We start from the raw sequence: 14,357 nt of genomic DNA on the forward strand, positions 1-14,357 counted from the left end.
TTCCACCCACGGATGGAGAAAACTAGAGGGACCAGGGCCCTGTGGGGCTTTCAGCTTTTTAAAACGCTTTGATTACACCGCAGAACGGCCACGTGGGGGGACAGGGAGCACCTGGTACCCTTAGGGCCAATTTAGAGGGAGCAGCGCGCGGGAAGCCCCCCGCAAAGGGCTGTCAGAAGGGGCCCAATCCCGGTCCCCCCGGCGGTCCCGGCCGGGCTGCGGGGAGCCCCTGCCCGTGGCGTCACCGCAGGCTGACGGGGCCGTGCAGGCCCCCGCCCCCGAGCAGCGCCCCGCGGGGCCGGCAGCCGGTGGCGCTGCAGGGCCAGGCCCCGCCCGCCAGGCCGCGCTGCAGGCGGGGGGTCCGGGCGGGGGGCAGCCCCGCGTCCCGGCCCGGCCCGGCCCCGCCCCGCCCGCGGGCTGCGGCGCTCGGCGCTGCTGGGCGAGGTCAGGGAAAGTCCATGTGAGGAGCCGCTGGAATCACTTCCTGCTGCCGAGCCGGCCGCGCCGCTAGGCCCGAGGGAGTCGCCGCGCGTCCCGGGGGCAGCCCCGCAGGTGAGCGCCCGCCCCGCTCTGCCCGTGCCCCGGTGCTCCCCTGCGTCACCCCGAACCTCGCCCCGCCCGAGTTCCCCCCGGGCCCTAAGGGTCGCCCCAGCCTGCCCCGCTTCCCGTCCGCCCCCCCCGCCCCGCTGCCGGTCCCCGGTCACCCCTCTCCCCAGTGCTCCCCTGCGTCACCCCAACCTCGCCCCCCCGGAGTTCTGCCCCTGTGGGTCGCTCCAGCCTGCCCTGCGCCCCCGGTGCTCCCCGAATCACCCCAACTTCATCCTGCTGCAGTTCCCCTTGAGTCTTTCTAACCGGGGCTTCCCCAGCCTGCCCCGAGTCGCCCCTCACCCCGCTGGTGTGTGACAACCCCCCCATTGCCCCCTCGCCCAGCCGGTACGTGTCCCCCCCTCGCCCCAGCCTGCCCCGAGTCGCCCCTCACCCAGCTGGTATGTGTCCCCCTATTGCCCCCTCGCCCCAGCCTGCCCCAAGTTGCCCCTCACCTGACTGGTGTGTGACCCCCCTCCCATTGCCCCCTCACTCCAGCCTACCCCAAGTCGCCCCTCACCCCACTGGAGTTCACCCTCCTACTGTCCGAGCCAGCCCGTTGTCACACTGCTCTTTGCCCACCCCCCCAGGCTTCCCTTGCCTACTCCTACCCAGTGTTCTCTTACCACAACCTCCCATCCCCACATACCATTCCAGTGGCCCAGCTCACTGCACTGTTGTTTACCCGCTTCATTCCCCAAGTCATCCTCCCCCATCCCGAGACCACCCCTTTCCCCATCCAGAGTCATTCTCCTTGGGGGCTAGCCCCAGCCACCCTCCTGGGGCTTGTCCTAGTCTCCCCCATCACCTCCTTGCCTGGTGTTTGCTCCCTCATACTTCCCCCTGAGTCATTTTTCTCCAGTGGCTGCCCCGAACTACACTCTCCGAGTTAACTCCCCTTCTCCCCAATCTACATCCACCCTCCCATCACTGTTCCTCCCCTACCATCTAGTTCCATTGGGCTCATCCTGCCCCATCCATATGGCTAGGGCCACCCCACCCCTGGGGCTCCCAGCCTATCATACCCCGCCAGCATTCACCTCCCCACTCCCCTACAGCTCATCTACAGCCTCCCCTGGGGTCAGCTCCCCTCGGTCCCCCCCTCACTGGAGGTTTCCCTCCATCTTCTCCCCTGAAGGATTACTCCCTTTCTTCTAAAGGGGTCACCTTGCTAGTGCTGCTAAGGAGAGACTCATCTCTCCCCTGCTCACCCTATTCAGCTGACTTGCCTCCTGTGTGTCCCCACTTCCTACCTCCAAAAGCTCAGCTACCCCACACCTCTTCCCTGCTTCTCCCTTTTGAGGGGTACTAACCCCACTCTCAGCCTGGTGTTCTCTTCGTATTGTACACCCCAGGGGGGATTCATCCACCTACCCTTCTCCCAATCCACAGCAGACTGCTCATGCCCCTGTCCCCAAATCATCCTGGGAATTTCCTCTTCGCGCCCCCCCCCCGCCATGGGGTAGCGCTCGCCTCAGCACTCTCACCTTCCATTGACAGGTCTTGGTCCGTCTGGCCATTGCTTCTTACTCCTCGTCCCAGGGAGTCACCTTCCCAGCATGCTCCACCAGACAAAGGGGAATCGTCCCAGTATCCTCATTCCAGGGGACTTGTCCTAATTATCCTGACACCCAATTTTATTGTTGTTTCTCTCCCACCCCTCCCCCATGACCCACAGTCTCACTGGATTTGCCCCTGTCGTAATCCAAGTGATTTGCCCTCCCACCACCTGTGCCCAGAGAACTCATCTCCCATGCTCTGTCCCTGAAAAGCCACTCTCCAGTACTACAGCTGAGTCATCCCCACATGCTACAATCTTCTCACTCTTCCACGGGATTTCTCCCCACCCCCCTTTCCCATCCAATTCACTTATCCTTGCCAGGGGCATAAAAGCTAGACCTGAATCCCCCTCCTCCCTGGGGAATTACTGGTGCCCCAGAAACAGCATTGACACTGTTCTTTTTCACACTGCCCATTGGTAATGTCCCCCCACCACCCGCCTTTCACATCACGTTCCTTATGTCATTGTCTTTCCTTATGCCTTATTGTCAAAAGAACTGATAGTCCTCTGGTGCATTTGATAAAAGAATTGTCCAGTTGTACATAGTAATTCATTGTTCTGCACTCTGGCAATGCTTAACAAATAGTTACCAGAGGTATTTTAATCCACTCTTTAATATTGAGGGAAATACATCCTGGACTTTTCTTCTCCCCCAACTACATTCCTTTGAGGTTTTGCCACTGTTTCCTGCTGCTGGCAGGTCCTGTTGCTAATACAGTTAGTTTATTGATTTAATAAAATATAAAACCATCTTCTGCCCTGTGTTGCTAATTCAGTAGCATTCAGTAAACAGGTTTTTCTTTGCCATTTTTTTTTAAATGTAACAGATACAATAGATTTTAACCCTGATTTTTAGGGAACAGGCACAGAAATATAACAACCCCCTTACCCTTTCAAGAAGTCAGGAACACGAATGTGTATTAATTATAACAAATAACATGATTAGCTGTGCTGCCTTTTTTTTCTTAATTTCAAATTGCAGTTATTAGGAGATCTAGCTAAGAAAGTGTTTTGTATAACAAGGGGTAAAGCATCCATTAGTGTAAGAAGGTGGTATTTATTTTTTCTTTTGTTTGGCTGAGGGCAAGGGGAGGCAGAAATTACCAGGAGAGGAGGATGCTTTAGGTAGTATTGGAGCTTTTCTTCGAGTCTCTCTCTAAGGAAAGATGCTGAATATTCTGGTAGAATTAGATTAGATACTATGGTCTTTCCAAGTCCAATTCGCCCAGCAAAATGGATTTGAGAAATAGGTTATGATTAGAAACACGTTAATGAAGTGGTTGGAGTGCTTAGCTGATTTTAATTTCTAAGTGTTTGTATAGATATTTGCACTCTCTTGGTACTGGAGGATTGTATGGCCTGAAGGGAAGGGGTGTGAAAAAACCAAACAAACCAAAAAGTGAGCACCAAATGCATAGTTTATGAGTAATGGTATAAACTCATTATTGCAAGGGGTGCTATAATTCAGATGACTGCTGCTGGGGATTTTGGGGCTATGCGGAATTTTGTACTCTACCAGTTGGTCATCAGGATGTTAAGCAGCTTGATACGCAAGTCTGGGGGAAAATGGTACTTTATGAGGCTTTTGGTTTTAGTAAGTGCCTTTTGAATATTGGTGTGTTATGGTACATATTGCAGTAGGCAGCCTGTTGTAGTTAAAAGTATGTTTGCTCTGTTCAAAGACTTTTCCAAACGTCATCTCTGCTATAGGGAAATAAAATGAGAGCAGTACATTCTGTACTTCAGTGTGTGAGACTCACCCCTATATAAACAGCAAAGTACAAGAACACTTAAAACAAAGTCTCCATTACATGCTGCTTCATTAATTTGAATATTTACTCATGTGTTTCCTCTTCAAAATGCATTTCTGAGATTGTGGGTAGCTTGATGCACTTCATGCTTGCCAAATGTTTGTGTTGTGTCCAGAGTAATTGATGATCTGGCATGCTGCTTTACCTTTTCAAACTAAAATATTAAACAGTAGTAGAAGTTGAAATCAGTAAAGAATTATGGCTGTCCTCTCACTTGCACATTGCCTTCAAGAAGTTAATATTCCAGTGTGTGAAGAGTTGGTTTCTGGAATCCTATATCTTGTGGGATAACATTAGGGTTCTGATGCTGTGTGAGGTTGAGCACCTTCCAGACTTAACTGGACTTCAGTAAGTGTGAGCAACTATCTGCACTATCCAGAAGTAGTGTTAAAATGTGTATAGATAAGTATGGTTAAAATCAAAATACAAGGCCATTCGACTGCTGAATGTCTACTTTAAAATAGTTTCAAACAGACTAATGCTAAATATATTGCCTTTTTCTTGAATATATGTTGTTAGCCAGGACTAGGACTAGGACTGCCAGTACATAGCCCCAAGCTATGAATATTAGTACTGGAGTCCAACTGAAAGTTATCTTTAATAATTCTGTTCATAGAATTTAAGCTCAGTTGCTCCAGCTTCCCAAAGTTTGATCTTGGAAGAAGCCTTTCTGTGATTGTGTTGCTTACTACAAGCAGCGCTCTCTCTTTTTAAGAGTATAAAAGACATGTTAAGTTAAACCATATTTAGGAGGGGGGGGTGACCACTTCACCCTTAATGCATTTTTCAGGCTGTGACAGTGCCTTCTTGCAAAATGAAAGCGATTTCTCTCCACAATTTAATACTCTAATAAATCTGATCTTCCTGGATTTTTCTTACTTTACGAATCTTTTTGGCCTCTGATAGATTTCAGTTTATATGAAATGCTGCCATTAGTACCAACTTCACATCAGACTGTAATTCTGTAAACTCTGAACATCTCAAGCTATGAAGAGCACTGTCTTATTGCATTCGTTGGCCTTTCCATGTGGACGCTACTCGTGGATATTTAATCTGGTTTGGAGAAAACAAAAGTGGTCCTTCCACGTGACACTTTCAGTTTCTAGGCCTGTCCTCAAAACCTCTCCATAAATTTCAGATAAATCTTTTTAGCACCAGGTTTCATTTCCGGTCGGGTTGTGAAGTACTGGGAGACAAGATGCTGTTTTGTGGTATTTTCAGTTGGTTTCTGGAGAAGAAGTGCCAGAAATATTGCAAGACAGCCTGTTCAACTCAGCGTTTGCAAGCCTGAAGAAATCTGGGTTAGCTTCAGAAAAACTTTCACACTGGTGCGTGCTTATCCAAATCATACCGCAACACATTGCTTTGTGGAATGGAAATATTTATTTTAGACCATCTTATAAGGTATGATTTCCCTGCCAGGTCTCCTAAAGGGTTTCTGCTCTGCTGCATGCGTCTGCAGATGTGTACTTTATTTGCAGGCTGGCTTTATTGACACAATAATACTTAAACTGGTACATGGTGCTCTGACACAATAGGCTCTTGTGTTGCTAAGTATTGTATGGAGCCATCGGATTGTGGATAAACTTAGCAAAGCAATCTTACAAAACGTTGAGGTGACTTTACCATTGGCTATCTCCCTACTGTGCTTGTGTTTAGAAATACCCAGGCCTGAGGAAATGAGATTAGCAGAGAGATTCAATCATAACTTTGAATTTTCTCCGATTTTGAGCTTAAGCCAAGGCATCCCGGTAGCTGTAGCTTTCTGTGGGAGCGAAAACAGAGAGGTCATAGTAAGATAGAAGGGAATAATTGCTTCAGAGAGCTCTAGAGGAGAGAGGAGTCAGGGATGAGCAAACTTTTTATGTTGGTACCCACTCTTCATCCCTGCAATTAGCAGGGCCTGCCCAACATGTCTAATATAATCCAAAGCCTATGGACACTTTGGTTATGTTCATATGAAAAAAAAATCTTTTTGGCATGTGTAAAAAAGTTAGTCTATAGAATAAATATGCTTTCTGAATTGGCAGAGAAATGTGAATACGCAGACATAAAAAGTCACATTTCAACGTTTTAAATGAGATGGATGAGCCATAGATCCAGCAGCCAATCGTGCTGCACTGCCCTTATGAAATTCTGCACATATGCCCAGGGGCCCATCCTCTGCTTTGTGCACCCGAGTATAAGGCATAGTCGCAAACCCAGTGAAAGGGACAGTGAAGCTGTGTAACGTTTTAGATTCATTTGACCAAACTTACTGCAGAGGCAGAGGAAAAGGGAAAGTTAAAGGCATGTCATTTCTTCTACCCAAAGGCTGAAATATTCATTATTTATTGTTCCTTTTGATTATTTAAACTTTCTAAAACACCTGACATCCAAGGAAATTGCTGTGCATTGCTGCTGTTCATCTCTTAATCTCTCCTGGAGTCTGTGATGCCAACTGAGCTGCTCCTGGGAATTGCAGCCTTTTAGTCACTTGGGGGCAACCTCTTCTACATTGCTTACAGTGGTTCTGAGAAGTCTTAGCAATTCAGTTAACCTTTGCTCTGTATCAGAGCTTCGCTAACTAGGTTTGATGGAAACACCTACTTTTTTTTTTTCCTCAAGTACATTGAGAAATAGGTTAACTATGCTAAATAGGGTGAGGCTGTTCGTTTTCTTTCTACCTGACTTTATTTGCAAAGTGACAGGAATTTTGACAAACTTATGTCTTTTTTAGCAAATCAAGTGTCATGCCACATTTGCCTGTGGATGAGATCATTTGCAAAATATGTTTCCCAGCTTGCTTCAGGCATAATTCATTGTCAGCTGTAATTGCTCATTTGCTGGGAACTGTGATTCGTTAGCAAGTTTTCAGTGGAACTTGTTTTTGTTTTGTTTTTTTTTTTTAAATTAAGGAACTGTTTGAAAACGGGGGCAGAGATTTTAAAAACATTAAATTGTGCACTGTATTTATCCGCACCTGCTGTTCTTAACTTGTTATATGCCCAGGGAGGTTGTGGAGTCTCTCCATGGTTGAAAATTTTTAAGAGCAGGCTAAACAAACACCTGTCAGAGATGATCTAGATCAGTGGTTGGGAACCTATGCACCACAAGGCTCAGGGCAAGCTGGTGCTTGTGCTCCACCACATGGGGAGGTCCTGAGGTTTGGTGGCCCCCAGTGTGACTGGGATGCCAGCACCAGCTCCCCACTGTTAGGGAGGGGGAGCCCTGAGCCTCATGGATTGGACCACGGTAAGCCACGGTCTTTGTCTGGGCTGTAGGCTCTGCCTGGCAGAGTGAAGATGCGGTTCTGCAGCTCTGTCCCCTGAGCTGGGTTGCTGGCTTCACCCCAATACCCCCGAGTGGTGGGGGCAGTGCCCGCAAATAGGGAACAGCAAAGAACCACATGTGTTTTCTCCCCCTGCCTCTCCAGGAGCTCTGCCAGGTAGAGGCACTCAGCCCCTCCTGCTCTTGTACCTCCCCTCTTTCTCAGACCCTGTCCAGACCACCCACTCCTGGACCCCTACCCTCAGCCCTCTCCTGCATCCTACCTCCTGCCCAGACCCTGCCCCCACCTTGCTCCCCAGCAGCTCCCTCTCACACTAACCCTCTCATTCTTGGCCCCACCCCAGAGCCTAGGGGGGCCCCACACAATCATCTATTCCTGAGACCCCCTGAAGAGTTAATCTGGCCTGGGCGGGGGAAGTCTTGGCATCCCCCCACGGGGTTGTAGTGTGAGAGGAACCCTGGCATCCCAAGTTGCATGTGTGAGGTGATTTATCAATAGGTTAGTGATCACCAACCCCAAAAGCTGCCTGGCCCTGGTCTAGGTGGTGCAGGGGACTGGACAACCTGTCAAGGTTCCTTCCAGGTACAGTATTCTATGATTCTGCCTTCCAGAGGGGCAGAGACTCATGCTGAGGCTTCAGGTGTAGGGTATTGCACTCCTTTTGTTAGGTGATTTTTTTTTCTTGATTGGGGCAGAGGCAATACAGTTTCTTACAGATCATCTGTCAGGTCAATGTTGTGCCTTGCATGTTGAATAGTAACAGAGAGGAAGCTGTCTATACACTGTCAAAACAAAAGCAGTCAAGTAGCACTTTAAAGACTAGCAAAATAGTTTATTAGGTGAGCTTTCGTGGGACAGACCCACTTCTTCAGACCACAGCCAGACCAGAACAGACTCAATATTTAAGGCACAGAGAACCAAAAACAGTAAGCAAGGAGGACAAATCAGAAAAAGATAATCAAGGTAGCAAATCACAGAGTGGAGGGATTGGGGGGAAGGTCAAGAATTAGATTGAGCCAAGTATGCAGACGAGCCCATACAGTGACTCAAAGTTCCCATCACGATTTAAACCATGTATTAATGTGCCGAATTTGAATATAAAAGCCAGCTCGACTGCTTCCCTTTCCAGAACAGTGCGATAATTCTTCTTCAGTAACACACATACCTTTAGGTCATTGACAGAATGCCCCATTCCATTAAAATGTTGACTAACTGGTTTGTGAATCTGGAGTGTTTGATGTCTGTTTTGTGCCCATTAACCCTTTGTCTAAGGGAGTTAGAAGTCTGTCCAATATACAAAGCATCTGGGCATTGTTGGCACATGATGGCATATATGGTGTTAGTAGAGGAGCATGAGAAAGTGCCCGTGATTCTGTGAGTAACCTGTTTAGGTCCAGTGATGGTATCTCCAGAGAAGATATGTGGACAAAGCTGGCAGCGGGCTTTGTTGCAGGGAAAGGTTCCAGGACTGGTGTTCCTGGGGTATAGACTGTGTCTGTTAGTGAGGATCCTCATGAGGCTGGGAGGTTGTCTGTAGGAGAGAACAGGCATGTCAGCCAGGGCCTTCTGGAGTGTAGCATCCTGATTAAGGATAGGTTGTAGGTCTTTAATAACTAAAATAAAATATTAATTCATGTCTGGAAAAAAAGGTTTCAACATTGTCTTTATTTATGGCAGGGGTAGGGAATCTTGTGTGGGTCAGGGCCCCTAATCTACAAAAAAATCAGTTGGGCTACAAAAGTGAGAGGTACTCCCCCCCAGAAAAGCCCCCCAACCCCACTGATGTGGCCCCCAATTGAGATACCTCACTCCCCTGGCACTCCAGCTATCATTCTCAGCGTCAGGGCAGTGTGCAATTCAATTCCTTCCTGACCACAAATACTAGCTCCTGAGCCCTCCTGTGCCTTGGAAATTAGGAAAGATGATGCAGCCTGGTACTGTTATCTTTTCCATGTAGCTTACCCACTTGTGAGGGGGTCTAGGGACAGGGCAAGCAGAGAGAAGGTGCTAGTAGTGTCTGCAAAGGAGTTACGCTGTCTTGCTTAGGGTACGGTATGGAAGTACAGAACCTACCTAAGGCCTTGGTTTTCCACGTATTTTTAGAGAAGTACCACTCTGCTGGCTCACGTGGTTTTCATCATGGAACGATGTGATTTGGGGTAATGATGGGCTGTCAGTGACTCTGATTCATGGGAAAACATTTTGTTTTTGTTTGGTACAGTGGTCCCTTGGGGTGTGCAAAGGTTGTGTTCCATGCAACCCTCCCATATGCTGAACTTTTGGTAAGTTGCGGTGGCGGGGAACCGGGGGGCCTTGGACGGTGGGATGGGGCTGAGGGGTTAAGCCTGGGATGGGCTAGGGCTGCAAGGTGGGTGGGAGGGTGGAGTTGAGCCGAGGGATGTGGAGGTTGGAGCTGGGTCCGTGAGGGTGGTAGGCAGCGGGCTGGAGCCTGAGCCCTGTGTGCAGCACCAGGGGCTGGAGCCTGAGCGCTGTGGCGAGGCTGTACTGTGCTGGGGGCTGTGAGCCCCATGCATGGGTTGTGGCTGAGTTGGGGCCATGGGAGGGGCTGATCATGGGGGGAGGCAGGAGGTTTTAGCCCCCCTAGCTGCCTGGAGCAGCAGGCAGCTGGGGAGCTAAAAACCCTTTTCCCTACCTTCCCAGAGCAGTGCTGCTGTCAGCTTGACAGCATTGCTGCTCAGGAAAGGGGATTTTAGCCTGCCTGGCTGCCCACAGTGGCAGGCAGCTAACTGAGCTAAAAGCCTCCCACCTACCTTCCCAGGGCAGTCCCTAGCGCCTCTCTGGGAAGGCAAGGGAAAGGGGCTCTTAGACTGCCTAGCTGCCTGCAGCTGTGGGAACCTAGGCAGGCTGACAGCCATGCATCTTCAAGTTGTGTGAAACACACATTAAAGTGAGTTCCACACACCCTGAAGATGCGTAAGGTGAGGGTTTATTGTGCACTTACTCAGACTTAAAATACTTTGCAATCTGATTGCAAGACTGTTGGTAAATACAGGTTGAACGTCTCTAAGGTGGCACCCTCAGGACCTGATCAGTGCCAAATGAGAGAATTTGCTGACCCACAGGAGATCAGTATTGACTAGAAATATTTAGGGACAAATCACAGCTAAATGATAGCTCAGAGCACTGAGGGCCAGGACTGGTGGCTGTAAACAAACTTTATGGGATCACAGGAAAGTTGTCTGCACCCATGGTAAGTGGACATCCAGCTAACTAAAATCACGCTGGACCACCAATGTTGCCGGACAAGAAAGTGCCAGACTAGAGGTTCAGTTTGTAGTACTTGACGTGTCTTTTGTGCTTTCTATGTTCAATGTAACGTCCAAAGAAATAATCATTTTGTTAGTCCTCTAAATAGTCTGCAAATTTTACTTTTTAGAAACTGGAATGCAAAGTAAATGTTTGTTTCCTTTCCCAACTAGACAAAAATGCTTCAGTGCATTTTTTCCAGATGAGTGGGGATCATTGCCACCAGACCAGCAGTCGTAAGCAACTGTATAATAACAAACCAGTGTGGGGTCTTAAAAAAAGGAACAATTTTCCAGAGCAAGAGAGGCTGATTTTAAATTTCCTAGCGATAATTATAAAATCTACATTTAAACAAAAGTAACTTTACACATTTTTCTTTTATGTAATGATTTCTAAGTAGTTTTAATAAGTTTCTCTTTGTGTATCTTTTCAAGATCTTTCCAACTTGAAGTGTGTTTAAAACCATTAACTGGAAAAGGGAGAGGTACATGGTAAAACAGGGAGACTGCTGACTTCTGGTTTAGTGGCACAGTTCCCAAATACTGCCAGTTTGCTTGGGAAGTAAGTGCCAGGAGTTAAGGGCGCAGAATGTAGGGGGAAGCTGTGACTCCATCAAAATGACCATATATAGTCATTGGGATGAGATTAAATACCTTACCCCACAGTGACATCCCAACAGCAATAAAGCCAATGTGGGGACCTATTAATCATTTGTAAAAACAGCAAAAATTCACCTCCCTGTGTAGCAACTAATTTGTAGCAATCAGGGCTCTTAGAGAAGTCTATTGATTCAGGGAAAGGAGCCAGATGTTTTTCATCCTTGGGAGTCTGGAGGCAAAAATTCAGCAGCAAACTGAAGAATAGCATGTGCAAAGAATAGTAAGCTAAACATGACAGAGTCTGTGCTTTCTCAGGCTAGTGGGTTTGCGCACTTGTATGGACAGGGATCGTGAAGTCCAGTGCCAGCAATGACTTCTTTCCATAAATGCTTAAATATCACATGGCACTAAACCTATGTGCTTTGTTGATATGTGTTTTGCATGCCAGTTCCCTGTGCTACAGGGTATTCTCCTCCAGGGGTGAGCAGACTTTTTAGGTTGGGCCCCACCTTTTGTCCCTGCAATTAGCAGAGCCCCTCTGTCCTGTCTGGAAGCTAGTGGCAGACTCCCGGACGTGATACGCCACTCTCCTTTGGTGTGAGCGGTGGTGGAGGCTATGCAGGTAGAGGGAGGGGAGAGGCAACAGAGATTGTGGGGGAGATAGCTGAGCATGTAGGGGAGGCAGGCCAATCATGCTGTGAACCACCTCATAAAATTTCATACCTACCCCCTTGGGGACACACCTCCCACTTTGAGCATCTGTGCTCTAGTTATGTGACACAGTAGAAAAACAGAAGTTAGGCTTGAAAACAGCCCCTTGCGGAGATGTCCAAAAGATCATGTTGTTGTGTCAGTGTAACAATGCCAAAGTTCAGATGGGGATGTCATTTCTCTTGTAAGTTCCTGTCCCTGCAATGTGCTGAGCCCCATATTCAAATTATGATTTGACAGATACAAAAACACACAGGTGCATGAATAAATTATTAGAATTACATAAATATCTGTATGAAAGATAAAAGCTGTGTGCTTGAAAGACTCAGTAGGTTATTGTTGGCTTGATAATGCTTAAAATCACTTGGTTTTTAAAAGTTAGACATAACTAGGTTTGACAAGTACTTGGATTAAATACCACCAAGGGAAAAAAGTTTGAAACCGTTTGTATTGCTTCAGTGACAGTTCCACTTGTGCTGTCAGTGCTGGTATAAATACCTGTTCAGCTGTACATTACTATTTTTTCTGGCCTTACTTGTACAATGAAGAACAGATCTAAGTGTGGGTAACCTGCTTTATCTCCACATGATTACTATGCAATACTTTCCCTCTCATCGTGTAACGTTAAAACTGAGATTTTAATTGTTCAAAGTTAGGAAATAGGGTTGACTTGAGGATTCTTTGCTCTCTCTCTCCCTCTCCCTCTCTGTCTGTGTTTTTCACATATAGGCACTCTGGTAAGGTCATTCTTTATAGGGTCGTACAAGAGGAAGAAAGGCTCAGATTGACTGAAAAGTAAATAATAGCAGAACTCTCTTCCTAAGATGTTAGCTCTGTAAATCACTGAAAATAAATTAAACTATGCATTGCAATATTTAACTGTCCTTTTTTTTTAACTTTAGGTGTATGTTTAGAAATGCTATGGGCTCTGTTGCCTTATAATGAAGGATCTTATTGTAATGTGTCTTTGGAAGGGACAGACTTAAAGTTGCCACCTTAACTTTGTTTTCATGAAAGATTCAAGAAATTCAATCTCTACTTTAATGAAACATTAACATAGTGTTCAACATCTAATTCATTTTCTATTACAGCACTAAGTTCCTTCTGTTAAATTTTGCATGTTGATTTTTGTCGTTGTCAGCAGTTTCTTTCATTCTGTTTTTCTTTTCTTTTCTCACATAAAACCATTAGTGTGAAAGAAGATTAAAAAGATATACATTACAATTAAAATGTTAATGATATCTGCATTGTACTAGTTTTGAAACCATGTAGATGTTCATCGTTGTTGGTCTTGTATATGTTAACTTTGGTGATTTTTATTCTATACTGACCCCTGCTGAGAGAATTGTTCTGTAATTGCATTTTTTACAAAGAGCAAAGCTTTTAAGAAAGTGGAAGTTGAGTGCTCTCATTTGGTTTTCTATATTGCTATCCATAGAAGGTAGACAAAGAGCAAACTGCTTCAGAGCCATTTATATTGCTAAAAAAATATTTTGGGGGTTGTATCTATCCCGTAACACTTCCTCATCTCAGTGTTTTTCATTCTCCCCTTATGAATACAGACTATCCACTCTACTTTACCAAGTTTGCTTTTGATGAATGGGATTATTGTGACTTCTTCCCTAGTTGCTAATTGAGAGAGTTTTGACTCCTGTTTTAGTTCAGATTCAATGAGAAACAGAAATAATCCTGTTTGAAGTGTAGCAGAGTGAAGGAAAAACCTTCTTGAAATTGAATAGTTTAAATCTTTGCTAATTATGTGAGCCAGATAGGCATGGCTCACCCACAATTCTTGTTAATGAGAGATGTAGGTGCATGTTGATCAAGGCCAGAGTATCCCACCAGTGCATATACAGCGCTTATGGGAAGTAGTCAGTGATTAGACCAGAGGACTGGAAGTCACAGTCCTGGATTTCTGTTCTCGTCTCTGTGTTAACTTGGGTAGGACATGGATCACTACCCTGTTCTTCAGTTAACCTGAGGTACGTACTGTGCAGATTGTTTGTAGAATGTTTTAAGGTCCACGAGGGAAGGTTATAATAGAATGACAAAGAATTATTTGTGGTAATTACCTTATCTTTTCCTCTTTCCTTTCAAAATAGGGAAGAATTTCATTGTTTCTTGAGTTTTTACAAAAGCTGTGTTCAGTGATTATTTTGGGTTTCTGCAGAGGCCACGATATTTGGAATGCCGTCATCTTTTTTCCTATTCTCCAGAGTAGACTAAGGAGTAGGATTGACTGATTTATAGGCTGCATGGTGAATCGAACCACAATGCTTCTTGATTTAACAAATAGTTCCTAGGAATTTTGCAATTTCCTCTTCAGTATAGCAGCCTATACTTTTTCAGTGATCTGAGTGGGATAGCCATATTAGTCTGTAGATTCTCAAATAACAAGCAGTCCTGTGGCACTTTCGAGTCTAACAGATTTATTAGGTCATGAGCAACATTCCCTCATTAAGCAACACACCCATCCTGGCAAAACCCACTTCTTATTCAGCTGAACATTATCAAAGCTGTAGATCAGCCAGAACATTCTATTATTTAGTCCC

The 14,357-nt window shown here is 46.2% G+C and overlaps 1 protein-coding gene across 4 annotated transcripts in view; it reads left to right on the forward strand.

The window, feature by feature from the left end:
- The first annotated feature begins 310 nt into the window (after positions 1-310).
- NACC2 (NACC family member 2) overlaps positions 311-14,357 on the forward strand; it is a 98,547-nt gene continuing 84,500 nt past the window's right edge. For 3 of the 4 annotated variants that reach the window (XM_075015120.1, XM_075015118.1, XM_075015117.1), the window contains exon 1: positions 311-552. The gene's annotated coding sequence lies outside the window, so the exon portion shown is untranslated. Of the gene's footprint in view, positions 553-9,449; positions 9,511-14,357 lie in introns of all 4 variants that reach the window. The other variant, XM_075015121.1, reaches the window with a different exon arrangement.

The sequence above is a fragment of the Carettochelys insculpta genome, chromosome 21, assembly GCF_033958435.1.
Source record: "Carettochelys insculpta isolate YL-2023 chromosome 21, ASM3395843v1, whole genome shotgun sequence".
In the NCBI taxonomy this organism is placed as follows: domain Eukaryota; kingdom Metazoa; phylum Chordata; order Testudines; family Carettochelyidae; genus Carettochelys; species Carettochelys insculpta.